The 24,445-nt window shown below is 38.8% G+C and overlaps 1 protein-coding gene across 3 annotated transcripts in view; it reads left to right on the forward strand.

Moving 5' to 3' along the window:
- Positions 1 to 4,568: 4,568 nt before the first annotated feature.
- Positions 4,569 to 24,445, forward strand: part of LOC115224017 — a 231,153-nt gene continuing 211,276 nt past the window's right edge. For all 3 annotated transcript variants that reach the window (XM_036512892.1, XM_029794807.2, XM_036512894.1), the window contains exon 1: positions 4,569 to 4,906. The gene's annotated coding sequence lies outside the window, so the exon portion shown is untranslated. The remainder of the gene's footprint in view (positions 4,907 to 24,445) is intronic.

Genomic DNA, 24,445 nt, shown 5'->3' on the forward strand with positions numbered 1-24,445 from the left:
CGGAAGTTGAACTCAGAAAGTAACGGCAGACGAAATACCTATTTCTTTACTACCCACAAGGGGCTAAACACAGAAACAAACAAGGACAAAGAGATCAAGTTGATCACATCGACCCCAGTGTGTAACTGGTCCTTAATTTCTCGACCCCGAAAGGATGAAAGGCGAAGTCGACCTCGGCGGAACTTAAACTCAGAACGTAGCGGCAGACGAAATACCGCTTAGCATTTCGCCCAGCGTGCTAACGTTTCTGCCAGCTCGCCACCTTAAATAATAACAATAATGATAATGATGATTATTATTATTTCTAATATTGGCACAGTGCTGCAGATTATGGGGGAGGGTGGTATAATCGATGAAATCGATCTTAGTTTTTGATCGTTAAAATATTTTATCCGCCCAAAAGTATGGAGAGGTAAAGTGGGATTTGAACTCTCAAAGGACCATAAATAAATAAGGTACCTTAACAATTTTGCCAACCCAAATGATAATGAGATCTATTAATAACAATAATTGTTTCAACTTGTGGCACAAGTCCAGCAGTTTTAGCGGGAACAATTTAGTCGAGAATATTGACTCCAGTACTTGACTGGTACTTTATTTTATCGACCCAGAAAGAATGAAACGCAAAGTTGACCTCGGCGTGTTTTGAACTCAGAACGTACAGAGCCGAAATAAATGCCACCGAGCATTTTGTCGAGTCAATGGTAATATTTTCCTTATGAACCAGAAGGATTGACAAAAACATCAAAAATGGTCCATAATGATAGAGTGTGGGATTACATAAAACCGCTTAAATAAGGGAAATAACACAGATAACATCAAGATAGTATCGAGGTTAACAAAGATGTTTTTTTTGTTGTTGCAGACCAGCCTTGATCAATCAGATCTATGATCTATATTATCCGAGTAGTTCTTCCTTTTTCAAGACGGTTGGGGGATTGATATAAGGAAGATTTGACTGCTATTTCAAACGAGTGCAGCAGAGGAAAATGATTAGGAAGACAGAGAGAGGGATAAAAAGAGAGAGAGAGAGAGATTGTTAGGGGGGGAAAAAAGACAAAAACAAATTGAGTGAAAGAAGACGGTAGGAGCAAAAAAAAAAAAAAGAAAAAGACAGAATGAAAGGAGAGAGAGAGACAGAACGAATAAACGAGAGAAAAAAGATATGGAAAGAAAGAAAGAGTAAACGAAAGTACATGCGTTTAAAGAGAAGATAGAGAGAATGAATGAATTGGTGTCCTTTTACTTATAGTAGTCGGGATAAGAGTATCATTCGTTTTACTACTAAGTGGGATGGGGTCTTTGCCAAAGTGACAAACCTTTACCTAGAACATACTTCCACCGGTCTATCCCACCGACCAGCCACCAACAGACCATACCAAAGTTTCATTGTTTTATTTACCATCACTACTGCTACCGCCAACTGTCTTTTCTCGCTGACCCGATTGACAGACACAGACCCTCTTTCGCAGTTCTATCTTTCGTTCACCCCTCACTATATCCTTCTGACCCAGCACAGAACACCTTACAGCAATGCCGCCCGTTTTCTAATAGTGCAAAACTGTCTTAGCGTTAGAACCCACCCCACCACTTTTAAAGGAGTCGGAGGAAAGGAGAAAGAAGTTACAGAAAACCGTAATATTGTTCCATCATGATTTACTCCAACCGTCACCACCACCACCAACCACATGCACAACACGAGTATCAACAAACCAACGAGGACGCTTCTTATACCGTTGCTTGACTTGCTAGAAATAGCAGCTAAATTTCCTTCAAAATTACACCCCAACCATTTAAATAAAAGACGGGATCGTGTTTAATTTCTATCGACCATTTGAAATTCACCAGATTTTTTTTTTTCATTTTCATGTAAACCTTTTTGTATTATTAATTTTTAAAAGTAAAATGAATAAGATTTTCGTAATTAGTGTGCAAAACTACATTTTTTGAAAATAATCTGGTGAAAATTTGAAAAGGTTGAAAGAAATTTAACAAGATTCCATATTTGATAATGTGGTTTTATTTTTCACTAAAAGACGGGACGGACACTTCAGAATGCGTCTGATGATAAGCCTCCTCGATCAGGGTCGACCTGGGGTTAAATAGGAACGACTTCGTTCGCAACTCAGTCACCGACATACGGAAAGACTAAGACAGAAAGAGAGAGCGAGAGAAAAGAAGACAGGAGTAATCCTATAAACCATTCTCCTTCCATAAGTAATTCTACCATCTCTGCTGCCAGAAACATCCACCAACACTACTAACATAAACCAACATAATACATACATACATACACAACCCCAGCCAAATGTGAGCGCCTTTATGGAGTCATTTAACTCGCTAGAAAGAAAAAGCCCCACCAAATCTCTCAAATAAAACCTGCAAGAAGAAAGGACATTGAATAACGTAGTCTACGATAAACTATGTATAAAAAGACGGGGTGGTCATGGGTAGAATGCTTCTGATCATATGTGTCTGCTCGACCACGATAACATTTACTAACATCACTGCTACAATCAGCAATATGCAGTAATTAGTATAGAGTTAGCGAGGGAGCCTTTTTATATAGTGACTCTAAATGCTGGAAATAGTAGCCAAATCTCACCCAAAGTACATCGTACCGTCTTGAAAGGGAAAGGACATTGAATAAGGCAATCTTATGAGTGTTTCTGTCTGTGTGCGTGTGTGAGAGAGAGAGAGAACACGAAATGGAATGCGTTTGATCATAGAACTGCTCAGTTAGAGTTGACCTAGGGCGAAATAACAATAACAACACCATTGCTACTATCAACACCACTACCAAAACAACTTGCCACTTCTCGTCCCATTCAGCGACCGACTGACACAGAGAGAGAAGGAAAGACAGGGAGGGAGACAGAAATACCATTCCACGGTGCCATCAACGCCAATCATAAGCATTACCATCACTATCAACAACAACAACAACAACAACCACAACACGAGCCAACGTGGACAACCTTTACGGTGTCACTTAACCCGTTGCTAGAAATAGCAGCCAACCTTTATGGTGTCACTTAACCCGTTGCTAGAAATAGCAGCCAACCTTTATGGTGTCACTTAACCCGTTGCTAGAAATAGCAGCCAACCTTTACGGTGTCACTTAACCCGTTGCTAGAAATAGCAGCCAACCTTTACGGTGTCACTTAACCCGTTGCTAGAAATAGCAGCCAACCTTTACGGTGTCACTTAACCGTTGCTAGAAATAGCAGCCAAATCTCTCTCAAAATCAACACCCTATACCATCTTATAGAAAAAAGAACGACATATTAGATAGCGTAGTTTGAAAAATAAAAAAATTCTAATGACAAAACGTAACGAGATGGTCATGCCTGGAGCGCTATAGGTCTGCGTCATCGGAACTGACCTCAGGCTAAGCAACACCAACAACAACAACGACCTGCTAGTAGCACTTTTTAATTCACCACAACTAGCGACCGAGTTAGAAAAACAGGGAGAGAAACCATTCCGCTATTCCGTTCCCTTCGCCATCACCACCATTCCGCTATTCTGTTCTCTTCGCCACCACCACCATTCCGCTATTCTGTTCTCTTCGCCACCGCCACCACCACCACCATTCCGCTATTCTGTTCTCTTCGCCATCACCGCCACCACCACCACCACCACCACCACCACCACCACCACCACCATTCCGCTATTCTGTTCTCTTCGCCACCACCGCCACCACCATTCCGCTATTCTGTTCTCTTCGCCACCGCGACCGCCACCACCATTCCGCTATTCTGTTCTTTTCGCCATCACCGCCGCCACCACCACGACCACCACCATTGACACCTCTCTGCTAAACGTCATCACTATTAACAATGACAACATCGCCCTCTTCACCCAGCCAACACCGTCGCCATTATCATTGACACGACAAGCATTCTCTTTAAACATCATCATCATCACTAGAATCGCCACCACTTTACTTTTCCATCTACCACTACAGTTATCATCACCAATACCACCACCACCACCATCATCAGAATTATTAGCTGTATTTTTATTAACACCGCCGCCGCCTCCATCATCATCAACAATACCGGCACCGTCATCGACACCGCCGCCGCCGCCAACAGCAACATCACCACCGTTCCTTTAATACCATTACCATCATTGTCATCGGCACCACCGCCACCATTATCATTAAACTCAATCAACATCATCACCACCACCACCCTCATCACCACCGCCACCATCACCACTACCACAACCACAACCATCACCACCACTGCCTTCCACCATCACCACCACCATCGACACCACCAGCATCACCAAAACCAACACCACTACCACTACCACAACCATCACCACCACTGCCTTCCACCATCACCACCACCATCGACACCACCAGCATCACCAAAACCAACACCACTACCACTACCACAACCACCACCACCACTGCCTTCCACCATCAACATCATCATCACCACCACCATCGACACCACCAACATCACCAAAACCAACACCAACACACTGCCTTCCACCATCAACACCATCACCATCTACACCACCAGCATCACCAAAACCAACACAAACACCACTACCACCACCACCTTCAACACCACCACCACCACCATTACCATTACAAGTTCTGTATGTAGTCCCTTCTCCGCTTTGACGCTTTCATTCCTCACTCCCTCACTCTCTCTTTCTTTCTCTTTCGCTCTCTCTCTCTCTCTCACACACACAGTTTGGTTACAGCTGAAATATCAGCCTTCACATTTTCACTTCGATTTCATTGCAATTCTCTTTTACTAAACACTATTTTTACGGATTTTTCTTCAAGACATTTTGGACCCACACATACAAAAAAGCAAAAAGCACCTTTTATTTTCCTCGAAGACGTTTGGCAACTTTTACACGCTGTCTCAATGTTTTTCACGTGAGTTATGGTTATAATATTGTATATAAATTCTTGTTTTCTTGATTTTAACCTTTCTCTCTACACACGCTTTTCTCTCCAAGAAAAACCTGTCTATTGACAATTTTTTACCGGCCCAAGACGACTGCATGTGTGTGTGTATATATATATATAGACACAGGCAGTCTGGGCATTTATTTATGTATGCATATATATGTATGTTTGTATTATATATATGTATGAGTTTGGCTGTGTTTATTTACATACACATAATATAGAAGATATATATATATATATATGTGTGTGTGTATATATATATAAATGTATATATATATATACATGTGTATATATGTATATATATATACATATATACATGTGTATATATGTATATATATATATGTACATATATTTACACACATATGTACATATATTTACACACATATGTACATATATTTACACACATATGTACATATATTTACACACATATGTACATATATTTACACACATATATGTACATATAATATACACACATATATGTACATATATATATACACACATATATGTACATATATATATACACACATATATATGTACATATATATATACACACATATATGTACATATATATATACACATATATGTACATATATTTACACACATATATGTACATATATATATACACACATATATATGTACATATATATATACAAACATATATGTACATATATATATACAAACATATATGTACATATATATATATACACACACATATATGTACATATATTTACACACATATGTACATATATTTACACACATATATACACACATATATATGTACATATATATATACACATATATATGTACATATATATACACATATATATGTACATATATATACAGACATATATGTACATATATATACATATGTATACACACACACACAATATCTGCGCGTGTTTCTGTGTATGTAGTAGGTAGGTGTAAATGTTTGCACTGCCTTTTGAGATTACTGAACTTGTGTAAATATGTGACTTATACATTTGTACGCCCTTTGTATGTTTATATCTTAATTCATAATTGTTAAAAACTACGATGTGTAAAAAGAAATAACATTACACACACACATACACACACAGATAAGTATTTACTGAGGACACGGTATATATCTAGTTTTTGTTTTTACACTTTAGCATATATCACCAATATATATATATATAAATAAATGAAAGAATTAGGATAATTCATTTACCTATTTATATATATATATATATATGTATGTATATGCACACACACTCACAAACTGATACACGGTGTATATGATGCATACATGCACGTACGTACATTTATGTATTACAATGCATATATGCATATACGTACTGAGACATAACTAAAAGTGCCACCGTGGGTTTAGGAAATGAGGAACAGATATATATCTTTGCCTACGGAAACCAATCAATTGTATTAGGTTGTTTACAACATGCAAAGCATAATACACTCCCCATGAACAAAGAATGGACAAAATGAAATAAATAAATAAAACGGAAACACTGTTTGGAGAGTGTAAAAAAAAAAGAGAACACTTGAGTTTAAATTAACAACCCTGAGACAAGAGTTAAAAGCTGTTAGTGAAATGCACCGACAGCAGAAGAGAGTAGCTGGGGAAAAAAATTAACAAGGAATCTAATCAAAAATCAATCGGCCTTATACAGAGATACGAGGTGGGCAGTCGATAAGTGAGTGTCACAGTGGTTCCTTCTCAGTAGGATACGGAATCGTTCTGGAGAAAAATCTGGTGTGAGGAAAAGAAGTTTGATTAGAATGCAATAGGGTTAAAAAAAAAAAAAAAAGGGAATAAACAGTGTCCCTGCACTCCTCGAAAAGCATACCGCATCAATCATGGCACCCTCTAAAACTGGTTTAGAAACTTCAGGATATGAAAAAACAAACAAACAGGAAGAGAGAGTCTTGATTGTCGAACACTGGTACAAAAGTAGTGACCTTCTCCCAAAGATATCTTACCGACCTTTACCTGCCAGCTCTGACTGCAGCCACGTTGGGACCCCACCTTGAAAGGTTTACTCAAACAAATTGACCACAAGGCTTATTTTTTAAGCCTGGTACTTATTCTGTCGATCTCTTTTTGCCAAACTGCGAAGTTACAAGAACGAACACAAAGCAAAACTGGTTGTCAAGTAGCTGTAAGGAACACACACACACACAATACCTATGCATATAACGACAGGCTTCTTTCTGTTTCTGTCTACCAAATCCACAGAGAAGGCTTTGCTCAACCCAGGGTTATATAGTAGAAAACACTTGCCCAACACAAGGTGATATCTAGTGGGACTGAACTCAGAACCATGTGGTTGGGTAGCAAACTTCTTATCCCACAGTCGTACACACTAGGCTGACTGGTGTTAGCACAAACAAGGTCGATATTCAAAAACAAAGCCACTCACATGGCGAAAAAGGAGTGACCAGTTGCTTATCAGAATCTGATATATAAATGTGTGTGTGGTAAAAAAAAATCTGCTCCCCAACCACATGGTTCTGGGTTCAATCCCAATGTGTGGCATTTTAGGCAAGTGTCTTTTACTATAGCCTCAGGCTGATCAAAGCCTTGTGAGTGGATTTGGTAGACAGAAGCTGAAAGAAATATGTTGTGTGTATGTATGTGTGTGTATATATATATATATATGTATAAATATATATATATATATGTGTGTGTGTGTGTGTGTATTTGTGTTTGTCCCCTGCCACTGTTTGATAACCAGTGTTGGTGTGTTTACATCCCTGTAACTGAGCAGTTAGGCAAAAGAGACCAATAGAATAAGTACCAGGCTTAGAAAGAAAATAAGTGCAGGGGTCAATTCATATGACTGAAAATTAGGGTAAAAGGTAATAGAGAAAGAAGTGTTTGAACCTGTTTCTCCAGGATCTTTGTTATAGAAATATCATCACCACAGCTGAGCTAGCAGCTGGGAAGAAAGGTGTTTGGGGATGTAATGAACAAAGTTGAATTAACAACACTGATATCAGAAGTGTGGAAGCATAACAGGACCAGTCACAGTGTGGCTGGAAAGTATTTGATTCTGTTCCTTACTTATGGGACATGGAGTCTCATACACTTGCTAAAGTTGTAGAAACCATAAGATAACTTGACTTCATCTTTGGACCATCGTCTTCAGGTTCCAAGTACAGCAATGGGTTCCATTGTCACTGGTACGATACTGTATTATAGGGGTACATATCAAACTGACAGTCCTTCTTTAATGCTCCCTTTACCTTTTACTTGTTTCAGTCATGTGACTGTGGCCATGCTGGAGCATCGCCTTTAGTTGAGCAAATCGACCCCAGGACTAATTCTTTGTAAGCCTAGTACTTATTCTTTTGGTCTCTTTTGCTAAGTTACAGGGACGTAAACACACCATCATCGGTTGTCAAGCGATGTTGGGAAGACAAACATATACATACATATATACGACAGGCTTCTTTCTAGAACAGTGACCCATGCAAGCAAAATAGTAAATTTGGAATCCATGGTAGTATTTTAAGAGTTCATTAAATTATTTTAGGCATAGGAGTGGCTGTGTGGTAAGTAGTTTGCTTAGGAACCACGTGGTTCCGGGTTCATTCCCACTGCGTGGCACCTTGAGCAAGTGTCTTCTACTTTAGCCTCAGGCCGACCAAAGCCTTGTGAGTGGATTTAGTAGACGGAAACTGAAAGAAGCCCGTCATATATATGTATGTGTGTGTATATGTTTGTGTGTCTGTGTTTGTTCCCCCACCCCCCAACATCGCTTGACAACTGATGCTGGTGTGTTTACATCCCTGTAACATTAGTGGTTCGGCAAAAGAGACCGATAGAATAAGTACTAGGCTTACAAAGAATAAGTCCTGGGGTCAATTTGCTCAACTGAAGGCGGTGCTCCAGCATGGCCACAGTCACATGACTGAAACAAGTGAAAGAGTAAAAGAGATGTATTTATTGCAGGAAACAAATCTAGGACATTTACACCCCCAAGGACAATTACCCCTGAGGACAACAGATATTGATTTAAAACTTAATATATTAGAGAGGGGAGTAATTAATTAAGGGAGGTAATCGTCCTAGGGACTAGTTGTTGGGGTGGGGAATTGTCCTGATATGCAGGAAACAGCTGTTTGTTTCTCTAATATTTTACATAGTTTAAACTACACAAGTGAATTTGTGATGAACACCAAAATAGGAATTTTGAAAGAAGTATATATAAAAAACTAGTTTTTAAACACCGAATGGCTCTGGGAGTCCACCAGAATAAAATAGTCATCAATGGGTCCATGGATAAAAATAAAATGGTTGAGAACCATTGATCTAAAAGATACTTCTTTGAAAATAGATGCCAAGAATATGAATGATGCAAAGAAGAGCCTTGACCTGGTTACAACTTTATCCAAGGATATAAGGATGGAGTTAGACCAGGATAAATGTTCCTCCATGATTATAAAACTAAGGATTATTATAAACCAATCTAGTGACCCTTCAATCAATGGGGTGACTATTTCTCCTATATTTGATGAGGAATACTACAAGTACTTAGGCATAGTTGAAAATATTATCCTCTAAGGCAGCAGTCCCCAAACCTTTTTTGCACCAGAGCCCAGTTTCATGCAGGACAAATTTATTCCACAGACCAAGGGATTACATGTATAACAAACTCAATAAAGTACGTAATATATAATTTAATAACTGCATATGTAATGCATGTACATTACATATATATAATACATATTGGACTGGATTGGATTGCTCTTATTCAGGCCATTGCTGGATGGTTTGATGGGCCTACCCTGCTACACTGGGCATGGCTGCTGTCTAATGACTGAAACAAGTAAAAGATACAGGATATATAAGATAGATAACATCATGAGAGTTGGGAAGGAGCTTCTCGGAAAGTATCCCCTGACTGATGATGACCAGGCATATATAACCCCAGTGGCGACGAACTGGCAGAAACGTTAGCACGCCGGGCGAAATGCGTAGCCGTATGTCGTCTGCCGTTACGTTCTGGGTTCAAATTCCGCCGAGGTCGACTTTGCCTTTCATCCTTTCGGGGTTGATAAAGTAAGTACCAGTTACGCACTGGGGTCCATGTAATCGACTTAATCCATTTGTCTGTCCTTGTTTGTTCCCTCTATGTTTAGCCCCTTGTGGGTAGTAAAGAAATATATATAACCCCAGTGATGCTGTACAACTCTATTTCACCAGGTCATAAGATGAAAAGTTATATACATATTAGTAGAAGGGTTAGCGCTAGAAGGGCATGCACGTATGTGGTGCATAGATAGAAAGTCAAAATAGTCTGTCTTGCACCAGCAACTGGGATAATAGCTCTCACATTGAAAGGCATGCTTTTGCATTACAAGAAGAAGAAATAACAAAATATTTGCTGCACAAAATAGACAGAGATGCAGGTGAAGCACATGGATGCAACAACCAATGCAGACTTTGTGGAATTAGCATTAAAGAAGTCACCCACATCATAAACAGCCGTCTGAAAATGTCATCAGTGAGCTCTACCTATATATTTTATGGCCAACATTGTATAATATAGCAACATTGTATAATAAACAACAAATATAAGACATTCACTATAAAAAATATTATTATATCTATATTGCTATTTGTCTCTTGATAAGTACTGTAAATCCTCGAGTATAATCTGCATTTTTCCCCAAAAATTTAAAGGTCAAAATCCCTAGTGCGTACTATATACGAGGTTAAAAATGAAAATGATTTTCTAAGCAATGTCTGAGTCTCTATTTGCTGTCCGGCAATGTTTATTCAGACACATTTTGTGATGTCGGGCGAGAAAATACCTTAAGCTAAGCCTGAAAGCAATGAAGTCTTAAAAGAATCATCCATAACTTGCAGTAAGCAACATTTATTAAATGTTATTACTGTTATCTCTTTATTTTCTGCAAACAAAATGCACAAAAAAGCTACACGTTTGCATCAGTTTTACAAACCAAGGACGTTATATAGACCTCCTTGACTCAAGTTAGAGAAGGGGTGCGTATTATACACAAGGTTTAGGTTTTTCAGAGGTACAGCCCCCTAAAAATCCCCTGCGTATTATACTCAAGGGCGGACTATACTTGAGGATTTACAGTATTGATATAGCAATCACTTTCTCTCTTTTCGACCAACCCATCACCATCTAGTCTATGAACTACATATCGCAGCTTATAGTAATCCTACTCTTTTTATTATTCTCAACACACTCCCTTGTTACATAATATTAAATAGACTTTCTTTTGTATTATTTCTGATTGCTTTCCAGTGTTGGAACTTCAAGTTACTTTAAGTTAGTTCCTTATATTTAGCTCGAATTCTAACCTTCCTGTTCTTCAAACAAAATTTTTATGCAACAAAATTAAAAAAATTTTTTTTTGTCTTTGGTCAGTAAGCGTTATTTCCTATTTACTTCTATCTAGAAATCAAAGGAAATTGCAACTATTCCCTTCAAACTTTGCATTGGTGACTTGGACATCAATGTTTTGAAACTGACCTATTTTCCATTACATTTCAGACAGATTCAGCACTGACTTGCTGAAGCAGAAATATTGTTATAGCAAATATTCTGCTCAATACCAGAGATTTTGTCTTTAACCATTTGAGCATATCCCTTAGTGGTTAACAATATTTGCATCTCTGATCATGAGCAGGAGTAGTGGGGAGCATCATAGTCATGTGTTGAGAGGGATTCTTTGAGGTTTTAATAAATGTAAGAAAAGCAAAGTTTGAAGGAAATATTAGCCAGTTTTCATAGTTTCTAGGGGTAAGCAAATAGGAAATAACAGTTGCTATCCAAGGACAAGAATCCTGTTACACAATGTAATTGGTTGAAAGGATGATGTTGAAGATAAAAATATAAGAAATTACAGTGATGTGGAGAGGATAATAACATATAATATGAAAGAAAACTAGTGGAGTGTTCCTGTCAAGATCCTCCATTAAAATGCAAGCCAAACAGACCAGACATTATGATCTGAGAGTAGGAAAGAAACTGCACGAGAAAGAAAACTATTTAAGCTGATTTAACAAAATAAAATTGAAAAAATTACAGAAAATTATTGAAGGCATTGTGAAAATATGTAAAACATTCTAAAAGTTCAGCATGTAATAAGTGAATATACACACATGTAGAAATGTTGATATTTATCTCTTTTGTCTGTGTGTACACATATGTAAGTCAAAACATAAAGATCCATCTAATTGCACACACACATACATACATGTGTACAGTACATGTATGCACATGTATATATATAAATATATATTTACACAGACACATATATATCACATGATCAACCAGACTATCACATCGCTGGACACAAACTGCTTTGCATTGTTTTAGCTTTTGAATGATGCCACCTCGCTGGCTAGGTGAGCAGGCCGACATTTCTCTGATTGGAAGGTTATTCTGTTGTTGGGTTATCTATTTACAGCTGAGTGGACTGGAGCAACATGAAATGAAGTGTTTTGCTCAAGAGCACAAGGCACAGCCAGTCTGGGAATTAAAATTACAATCTCACGATCATGAATGCAACATGCCCAACCACTATACACGCGCTCACACCTGTATGTGTGTGTGTGTATATATATATATGTGTGTGTGTCTGTGACTGTGTTTTTGTTCCCACCACCACTGCCATGACCACCAGCAACCAGTCTGGGTTTGTTTACTTCTTCGCATGCTAGCGGTTCGGCAAAAGATACCGATGCAATAAGTACCATAGTCAAAAATAACTACTAGGGTCGGTTTTGTACAATTAAACCTTCTAGGTAATGTCCCTTCAAGGTTGCAGTCTAATGACTGAAACCAATAAAAAAAAATCGTGTGTGTGTGTGTGAGGGAGAGAGAGAAAGAGGTTTCGTTTACTCACGTGCGCACACATAGACATACGTTGCACATGTACTTATACTTATACTCACCCCTCCTCAGTATACAATAGAAGGGAAAATGTTCACATATAGGCACCATAAATACATGTTAACGTTATTAGACACATGCAAGTCTGTCCTTTCACATAAACCCTCGTACATATCCACTCATCTGATACACACACATACAGGAAATATAGACAGAGAGATGCCCTAATTTCCATACATATATATATATACGCGCGCTCACATTAGTCTCTGTACGCTAAAAAGACAATTTGTGCAGTAATTAGCTGTAAAAGACCGCATACACACGTCCACTGTGCAGTCCGATGTAGGCGGCATGGACAACGATGGTAGACCGGTCATGATAAACGAGGGTTTCTTCTGCTAGTTGCTTCGTTGCCTGTTTTTTGTAGTTTATACGTTTTATTTCAATATAAACAGACACATTCCTCTCAACTTGGTTTCTCTTTAAGTGCCCATTTACAAGAAACGGAATACGCTATACACACACACATGCTCAAGTGCACACACATATATTTATATATGTATACATGCACGTGTGTGTGTGTGTGTATGTATACATATATGTACGTATATATATATATATATATTCGAAACACGCATTGAGTCGAACCAGGGGCAGCTGATGAAGGGGAATATTCCTTGTATTGTTTGTCTTGTACTCTGTTTTTTTCGTTGTTAAAAAAAGTCCGTTTCCTTGTTTGATTTTATGCTTTCGTTTCTCGTTGTGTTCTACGTTTTATTTGTGTTGTCCTGTACTCATATATATATATATATATATATATATATATATATATATACAGGGTGTCCCAAAAAATGTATACACATAGTGGTTCGGCAAAAGAGAACGATAGAATAAGTACTAGGCTTACAAAGAATAACAAATTTACAATTATTTAAGGTGTGTATACATTTTTTGGGGACACCCTGTATATATATATATTATATATATAATATATATATATATATATATATGCATGTATATATACATATAGATGTAGGTATGTACATATATGTATGTATCATGTTTTATTTATCAAATTGTTATTATATGATTGAACGCCTCGCGTCGTTTTCTTATTCTCCAAATAAGTTTATATATATATATAATATATATATATATATATATATATATATATATAGATATATACATGCATGTGTGTATGTGTGCACGTGTATGTACGCATGGTAATACTACGACAGCTATTTGTATATACATACACTCGCACACAATGCTAGTGCACTACAAAACCTTTTTTTTGTAAGAGGAAGAAAGTAAGACCGATCGCGGTGGGCGGAGTAGTTTGGAGGTGATACATTGAGGAGAGCCAATGGAAATTATCTTGAAACAGTGTATGAGGGTGGGTGTTGTGTGTGTGTGTGTATGTATGTATGTATGTGTGTGTGTGTGTGTGTTTGTGTGTGTGTTTCATTGTTGTACGTGCGCACGCTTTAGTAATTTTGCGCATGTGTATGCATAGCTATGTGTTTATATATATATATATATATATATATATATATATATATATATATATATATATTTGTAAGTGGGAATGTGTGTATGTGTTTATAGTTGTGGGAGTGTTGACATGTACTATCACCCCACCCCTCTCTCTCACACACCCACATGCACGCACACATACATACACACACACACACATGGTGCTCCAGCGTGGCCGCTGTCAGATGACTGAAACAAGTAAAAGACTAAGAGTGTATGTATGTAGTTCTTTGTTCTACGGAGTGGATAGTAAATAGACTGCATCGAGGTGTGTGTTGTGTTGTATTATATATATATATATATAATATATATATATATTATATATATAACCGTAAGATTGTCTATATATATAAATTGTGGTGTTTGTGAGTGGTGGGTGTACGTTTTAATTGGAATGTCTGTGTGCGAACGTGAACTGTGTAAACTTCTGTGAACATTTTTTGAATATTGTTTATAAAAGAACATTTAGGTGTTTATTGTATGTTGACATTGTGCGTCTGAGAGTAAGCGGTGTGTGTATGTATGTATGTACGTAGGTAGGTAGGTATGTGTGTGTGTATGTAGGTAGGTATGTGTGTGTAGTATTCTTGGATACATTTACTACATTTAGAGACACTGAGGCTTTCTTTCGGTATACGTGGAAAATTTTCGTAAGGAACTGGCAATGAAATTCTTTTAAAAAGCAAAAAGCAAAAAACTATAGTCTCTACATTTTTAAGAATGGAATCCCAAAATGTTTTCGGAAAATGTTACAAAAAAAAAAACAGATTTAAGGGGTTGGTGGAGGGGTGGGGATAAAAAATTTGATTTTTATTTTGTTGCAAAATTGTTATCTTGTTTGTTGAAGCCATAGGAAGCCAAAGAAATTTTTGCGCAAAATAAAGAAACAAATAAAATAAAATAAAATAATTAAATAGTGGAGTGGTGAGTTGCCTATTCATCGTATCCGCCTGGACATTGTCGAATATTTCCACTTTCAATTTCTGATTACAAACCAAAAGAATGTTTGTACCATCCCTAGATTGTCAATCTTTTCCGTTTCATTGTTGTGATATCGTCTAACACTATCGTTTTAAACAAACGTGCATACACGTACTTACAAATCAAATTATCGAAGTCGTTAGAGCGTCGAACAAAAGACATTGCACTTGTTAATTCTGATTCTTTACGTTCTGAGTTCAAATCCCGCCGAGACCAAATTTGAGCCTTCGGGGTGGGGTTGATAAATATCAATCTAGGATAGTGGTCTAGCAGCACCGTTTGAGCATCAGACAGGATATGCTCTGCAATATTTGTCCTGGCTAAGGTGGTGAGCTGCTTAGCGGCATTTCGTCCATCTTTACGTTCTGAGTTCAAATTCCGCCGAGGTTGACTTTGCCTTTTATTCTTTCAGGGTCAATGAAATAAGTACCAGTTGAACACAAATTTGAAACCAATATTTGTTCTAGTTGTTTGTATTCTGAGTTCAAATTCTGCAAAGCCAGTTTCGGTGGTAGGCTTCATCCATCATTTTGTTTAATTCTATCAACCTACAATTTTGGCCTCTTTAATAGTATCCACCCTATTGCAAGCAATACATATATAGTTCATCATACATTTAGAAACAGCTGTGTCCTTCAGGAGGACACAACTTGGATTTTAACCCTGTGGCTGTGTAGTAAGAAACTTGCTTCCTAACCACATGGTTCTGGGTTCAGTCCCACTACATGGCACCTCGGAAAGTGTCTTTGGCTATAGCTTTAGGCTGACCTTGTGAGCTGATTTGGTAAATGAAAACTGAAAGAAGCCCATTGTTTGTGTGTGTGGGTGTATAGCTAATTACTAAAACAAGTAAATGATAATATATATATATATATATATATATATATATATATGGTATAGTGTGGCACAGCACCCACATCAGTGGCAGGCTGTAAAAGGGTAAGTTGCCCCTTCTATCTATGGACTAAGGTGACACCTTGGGCAAGTGTTGACGACCCCTTAACCTCTCCTGCCAATGATACCATGGAGATGTCAGCAGCAGGATGTTGGATAACTGACAAAGTGGGTGAGTCCAAGATCACCGGCTTGAAGGTTAGTGCAGCCAAGCAGATCTGTGCCATCAGGCAACAGTTAAGTATCAACTTGTGAGTGAGCTGCTACTGTGAAGCAGCTTCATTGTTGTGCACACTTGTTGCTCTCTTGTACATATTTGGTACTTGGTATGGAGACCTAGAGAGGCAGTCTGGTGGGGAGACGATCCCAACTGCCTTGCTCTCCATCTAAAGACATATTGTTAGATCTAGGAAGACATGGAACAAGGTGGTGAAGCATGATCTTTGAATGCTGGCCTCTCAAAGGGAATGGCAAATGACTGAGGCCTTTGGTGATTTGCTGTGCTTGAGAAGAACCATGAAGCTGAGTGAAATCATAGTTGTGACTGATGCCGGTGTCACATAACTGGCACCCATGCCAGTGGCACGTAAAAAACATCCTCAAAAAAGTGAGCTTCATGGAGGTGATGAGAAGTGACCAAGACCATTGGCAATATGTTATGCTCAAGAAGACTCATGAAGCCAAGTGAAATTGTAGTTGTGACAGAAGCCAGTGTCACATAACTGGCACCTAAAAAGCACTCATTACACTCTTGGTGAGGCTGGCATTCAGAAGGGCATCCAGCTGTAGAAACCATGCCAAATCAGATTGGAATCTGGTGCAGCCATCCAGCTTACCAATTTCAGTCAAACTGTCTAACCCATGCCAGCATGGAAAGCAGATGTTAAATGATGATTATGATGAAGTCTGAACTGAACACCCAACAAAATGTGGGTGTGTGTGTAGTCTAGTGGTTAAGGTGTTGCACTTGGGATCACAAGATCATGGTTTCAATTCCCAGACTGGTAGTGCATTGTGTTCTTGAGCATAACACTTCATTTCATGTTGCTCTAGTCCACAGTCCACTCAGCTGTAAATAGGTAAGCCTGGCTGTGGACTGATGTCTGGTTCAGAATGGATGTTGGTTTGCTTTCCAAGCCAGTGGGATTGGCATCATTTGAAAGCTTCAACAATGTGAGGAAGTGCATTGTGACCAGCTGTGTATAACAACATCTGATTGTCTGAGTCAATACAGTGAAGCATGTGTGTGTGTCATCATCATCGTCGTCATCATCATCATCATTTAACGTCTGTTTTCCATGCTGGCATGGGTTGAATGGCTTGATGAGCTTGTCAGCTGAACGGCTGCCCAGGCTCCATATCTCTTTTGGCATGGTTTCTATAGTTGGATACCCTTCCTAATGCCAACCACTATACAGAGTGTACTGGGCACTTTTATGCAACATCAGCACAGGTGCTTTTATGTGGCACTGGCACAAGTGTTCTTCACATGGTACCAGCACCCACGAGCCCACAGCATTAGGATTGTTCAGCTGAAGTCAGATGTAGGGGACATACCTGTATGCAAGGACAACCACAATTTTACTTAGCTTGATGTATCTTCTCAAGTACAGCAAATGACTAGAAGTCTTGGCCCCCTGTCATCTCCTCAGTGAGGCCCAGTGTCTGAAGATCCTTTCTCACCACTTTGTCCCATGTCTTTCTGGGTCTGCGCTCATGTATGTGTGTGTATTATTTGTGTGCATTTGAATACTCTTTTACTTGTTTCAGTCATTTGACTGCGGCCATGCAAATCGACCCCAGGACTTATTTTTTGTAAGCCTAGTACTTAGTCTGTCGGTCCCTTTTGCTGAACTGCTAAGTTACGGCGATGTAAACATATCAGCATCAGTTGTCAAGCGATGTTGGGGGGGACAAACACATACACACACACACACACACACACATATACATATATACGACAGGCTTCTTTCAGTTTCTATCAACCAAATCCACTCACAAGGCTTTGGTTGGCCCGAGGCTATAGTAGAAGACACTTGCCCAAGGTGTCACATAGTGAGACTGAACCTGGAACCATGTGGTTGGTAAACAAGCTACTTACCTCACAGCCACTCCTACATACACAAAATCAAAAAGTACATACATAATAAATTTACTGAGCAAACTCAGAGTAACAACAATAAAGCTTCGACTATGAGTAAGTTGTGTCAAAGTAATTAACTGAACCATCCACCTAATTATCTTTCTAATCACCTCTCCATCTCCAAAAGATAGCTGGATTATCTGCCTGTAGTTCGTCTTAGCCTCTTTGACTCACCCTACCCTCTCCCTCTCATTCTCCTTCTCTGGCTGTAATAACTGGACATTACTCTCTCTCTCTCTCTCTTCTCAACCTTTCCTCATCTCTTCATTTATAATTTGCTCAAGAATCAATCAATTTGTGCCTGTGTCACTTTAGTATACAACAAACATATCTGTTAATATTACAGTGACTGCTGCTGCTTCCCAGTCATATTCTCTATTGTTAATTAAACCCTCTGTGCTAATTGCTATCTCTTCCCTCCTATCCTCATCACCTTACAGCCATCCCTGCCCGTGAGCTCATCAATTATATCTGATTGAGTGATAAGGGAACATTTAGTCTTTTTCTCTACCCCCGACCCTACTTCTCACTACCCTCTCTTTTTCTTCTGATTCTTCTCCACACTCTTTCTACACTCTCTTTCTCTCCCTTTCCCTTTTTCCTCTTTCTATTCCCCCCCCACTTTCTCTTCCTGCCACCCCCCTCACTCTCCATTTCCCTTTCTCTCTCTTTCCTTCCTTCCTCTCTCTCTCTCAACATCCAATAACTGTTATTAGTTATTAAATAAGTATTACTGACGTTGAATAACGGGCATGGTGATTGTTCCCCATCCCACCCCTAAAAAAAAAGCTCTTTCGCACCCAACCACCCACCCTGATGCTGCTGCCACCACCACCATTACCACCACTGCTCATACACTTCCAGACACTTCAACATGCCAGAGGTTGTGGTCGGCTTGCTGATTTGAATTGCATGGCAGTTTTAAAATAAGTATTATTAAAGTTGAATATCTCGGGGAGAAGTGTTAGTTCCCACCACCAACCACTTCTCTCCACATACTTCCTCACACCCACAATTGCCCTACACATACACACACACACTTCTAGCAACCTCCATGCACCCATCATTGCCACACATGCACACACACACACTTCCAACACACTTCCAGGTACCTCCACATACATACACACTTTCAGCTACCACTACACACACACACTTCCAACTACCACTACACACATACACACACACTTCCAATTACCACTACATACACTTCTAGCAACTCCATGCATCCATCATTACCATACATGCACACACACACACACACTGCTACCTCCACATACATACACACTTTCAACTACCACTACACACACACACATGCACTTCCAATTACCACTACACACATACACACACACTTCCAATTACCACTACACCCCCCACACACACACGCGCATTTCGAGCTACCTCCATCCACCCACAACCGCCACCCACAAACACTTCCAGCAGACTAGGAGTCTTGAGGTTGGTTGGCTGGTTTCAATTGCGTTGATAGGAACTTGTTAAATCATTGAGGACTCCCATCACACTGACCACATTTTCAAGTTGGCCTCCTTGATGCTTTTGATGATATACAAACATAATAATAGTCTTTTACTGGTTTCATTTGGTTCTTAGGTTGTAGTCATGCTGGAGCACTGCCTTCAAAGATTTTTTTATTGTTTGTATATATCCTTCTTCTATCTTTTACTCTTTTTCTGTCATTGGATTGTGGCCATGCTTAGGCAACACCTTGAAGGGTCTTAGTCAAGCGAATCAATTTCAGTACTAATTTTTAAAACCTGGTCCTTATTCTATCTGACTTGTTTGCCAAACAGCTAAGTTAGTGGGATGTAAACAAACCAATACTGGTTGTTGAGTGGTGATAGTGGGCAACACACACACACACACACACATGCACACACACACACACACACATTCACAATGACTTCTTTCAGTTTTCATCTACCAAATGAACTCACATAAGTAGAATATTTGGGCTTGATAAAGAGTAAAGACCCCCTTCAGTTATGAATGGTCATAGGATTACACCTAGAAAGTTACCCTCCAAGGCAGAAGACCTGGCAAGGTTGCTTATGGAAGACCAGCAATCACCCATCTCCCCTCTCCATGCCACTGATGTCATCCAAGGGAAAGGCAAAGGGGCCAATACAGCTTGGCACCAGTGATATCGGAACTCATTTCTACAGTTGAACAAACTGGAGCAATGTGAAATAAAGTGTCTTGCTCAAGAGCACAACACAACATACAGCCTGGTCTAGGAATTGAACTCACTACCTCATGATTGTGAGCCCGGTGCTCTAACCACTGAGCCATGCACCTTAGAAGTTTGATTATAGAAATTTATGGTGATAAAGTTACTGTTTAACACCGAGTTGCATTTGACTAAGCAGATTGCTGATCAAAAGCATTCTTGCCACAATTATCCTAACATTATTTTTTTTATTTCTCTTTTTTTTTTTACATAAAATACCTTGGGCAACACTATCCAATATATCCCTTTTCTTTAATGATGATAGAGTAATATGACTGCTATTTCTAGTAAATAAGAAATCCATGTAAACATTTTCTCATTGGTTGTTATTTGTGTTGGTTTTATTTAATACTGGTCATGGCCTCTGTAGTAGTAGTGGTGGTGATGGTGTCCAAAGTGTGGGTGAGTGAGAGTGATCAAAATAGTTTCATAAGAATAGAATCAGTGAAAAACAAACAAAACCCATTGAGTCATTCCAATGGTATACAGCCTTTTTGTTTTTCCTCATTTGTCAAGCTATTTTTTTTTCTCTCTTAAATTGGTTTGACTACAGAAATTAAAAACAAGAACAAAACAAATCTACTTCCCCTCCTTCACCCCTCAATCTACTGCAAACTTTCCTCAATGAGATTTTATTGGTCATTCACGTTCTAATGTTCCGTTCTATTGTTTTGTTTTATTTCTTTTTCTTGTTGGAATCATTTGTCAAAAGGATTGGAGAGTGAATGAAGGATCAGATACCATATCAGCAATGAAAACCGCAAAAATAAAATCACTTGCAAAAACACAAAACAAAGCAAAACAAAAAACACAACTGTGTGTGGTTAAGAAGGTGGGTGCAGGCATGGCCGTGTGGTTAAGAAGCTAGCTTTGCAATCATGTGGTTTGGGGTTCAGTTCCACTGCACAATACCTTGGGCAAAGGCTGACCAATGTCTTCTAAGTGAATTTAGTAGATAGAAACTGCGTGAAAGCTTGTCATATATAGATATAGGCACAGGATTGGCTGTGTGGTAAGTAGCTTGCTTACCAACCACATGATTCCGGGTTCAGTCCCACTGCGTGGCACCTTGGGCAAGTGTCTTCTGCTATGGCCTTGGGCTGACCAAAGCCTTGTGAGTGGATTTAATAGACAGAAACTGAAAGAAGCCCGTCGTATATATGTATATACATATATGTATGTATGTGTGTGTATTTGTTTGTATAACTTAGCGGTTCGGCAAAAGAGACCGATAGAATAAGTACTAGGCTTACAAAGAATAAGTCCTGGGGTCGATTTGCTCGACTAAAGGCGGTGCTCCAGCGTGGCCACAGTCAAATGACTGAAACAAGTAAAAGAGTGTGTGTACATATGTGTGTGTGTGTATTTGTGTACATATACATGTGTGTGTCTTTGTGTTTGGGTCTGTTTCCACCACCACTGCTTGATAACTGGTGTTGGTTTGCTCACATCTCCATGGCTTAGCAGTTCAGCAAATAGACCAATAAAAACAAATACCAGACGGTAACTCTTTAGCATTCAGATTTCTTCGTCAAATGAATTGCTTATTTATTCACAATGTTTTTAATTAATCACAGATTATCTTGTAACTTCAAGATTTCAATGGTGTGTATTTTTAGAATGATATTGTAGTGTAGGTGTGAGAAAATGAATTTGGGTAGTTTTAACATAAAACAGGTAGAATATCTGGGCCAGGTATGGCTGAATTAAATGTTAAAGGGTTAAAAGAAGTACTGGGGGTGGGGTCGATTTGTTCAACTAATCCCTTCAGGACAGTGCCCTAACACACGTGCAGTCTTGACTGATGATTGAAACAAGTAAAAATTAAAAGATAACAATATTGTTGTTGTGTTGTTGTTGTTGTTGTTGTTGGTGGTGGTGGTGGGGATAACAGCTGTGGACTGCTATAAGCAAAAGTCACCACTTCAAACTGGCAGAATGGCAGAAACATTAGCATGTCGGACGAAATGCTTAGCAGTATATCATGTCTTTATGTTCTGAGTTCAAATTCCACTGAGGTCAACTTTGCTATTCAACCTTTCGGGGGTCAATAAATTAAGTACCAGTTGCACACTGGAGTCGATCTAATCGACTGGCTCCCCATCTCCAAGAATTTCAGGCCACCATCAGTACCTTTGCTGCTTTGTTGTGGGATTCATCTGTTATGAAAGCCTATCAGCATCACTCACACACTGCAACTACCTCTGGGCACCTTTTCCTTTGGCTTCTGGCATCATCATCATCATTTAACGTCTGCTTTCCATGCTGGCATGGGTTGGACGATTTGACTGAGGACTGGCGAACCAGTCTCCAATCTGATCTGACCAGGCTCCAATCTGATCTGGCAGAGTTTCTACAGCTGGATGCCCTTCCTAACGCCAACCACTCTGAGAGTGTAGTGGGGGCTTTTAACATTCCACAGACATGGGAGCCAGTCAGGTGGCACTAGCATCATCCACGTTTGGATGGTGCTTTTTATGTACCACCTGCACAGCCTGTCCAGCGGCACTGGCAATGACCTCACTCAAATGTTTTTCCCATGCCATATCCACATTATAATCCTGATCACTACTGCCACCACCACCACCACCATGACCATCACCACTAACAACATATAAACTGGTGGTTCTCAACCAGGGTCTATATGGCCCTTGGGGATCCATATAAGATTTTTTTTTTAAATGTATGTGCAGTTAATAGGTTGTACTTCTACAACACACAAAATAATTTAACAATTTTTTTAATACAATTCCTAAAAGTATTTAACCATAAAAATACAGTCAGATATGTTTTTATATCCATTGAATGGCTATGGAGGTCCAGAAGAATAAAATAGGAATCAAAGGAGTTCCATAGAAAAAAATGGTTGAAAACCACTGATATAAACCATCACCATTCTTTCATATCACCAACACCAGTTCAGCCTATACCACCAGCACCAGTGCCACTGTTAATATTGGTTAGCATTTAAATCCTATATTGGGAACCCTTTAGCATTTAAACTGGTCATATCCAGTCAAAATATTCCACCTGTCTTATGTCCAAAATGACCAGATATGGCCACTCACACTTACCCTGCAATCACATTATTGAAATCTTGAAACTTCAAAATAATGCATGATTAATTCAAAACAATGTGAATAAATAAGAATTACGATTGATAGAATAATCTGAATGCTAAAGGATTAAACACTGACAAACTGTGACATTAAAAAGGGAGTAGGAAATGGAGCGAAGTGTGGTGAGGGTGAGATGAGGAGAAGGGTGGTGTGTGGTGGTTCATTATTCTCTAAGCTTGCTCTCTTTCTGTGAGGGCTTATGATGCCTGTATGGTTGTTTTGCACTGTTAACCTCTCAATTTATGGTGAGAATTATATGGGTGTATATATCATATATATATATATGACAAGTTGTATATAATGGTCATTACATATTTTTCCTTTATTAGAACCAAATTTGCTCTAATGAAGGAAAAATAAGTAATGATTGTTATCTATAACTTGTCTTATATATCACACTGTGTAAAAACCAGTTTGACTGGAGCCCAACCACAGATTTATAATATAGAATGGTGATGAACCAGAACCTTGGACCGTGCCATAAGAATACTTGGAGTTCTTCACTAATCTAAACAATGTTAGCCTGGTGTGCCAACAGAGACCTCATGAAGTATTTTGCCCAGATTGATAATCCCTCACTATTAGCTCTCTCTCTCTCCCTCCCTCTCTCTCTCTCCCTCTCTCTCTCTCCTCTCTCTCTCTCTCTATATATATATATATTATATATATATATATATATATATATAGATAGATAGATATAACTTTTGGTCTATATAGACA

Source organism: Octopus sinensis, linkage group LG24 (assembly GCF_006345805.1).
Source record: "Octopus sinensis linkage group LG24, ASM634580v1, whole genome shotgun sequence".
NCBI classification, from domain to species: Eukaryota; Metazoa; Mollusca; class Cephalopoda; order Octopoda; family Octopodidae; genus Octopus; species Octopus sinensis.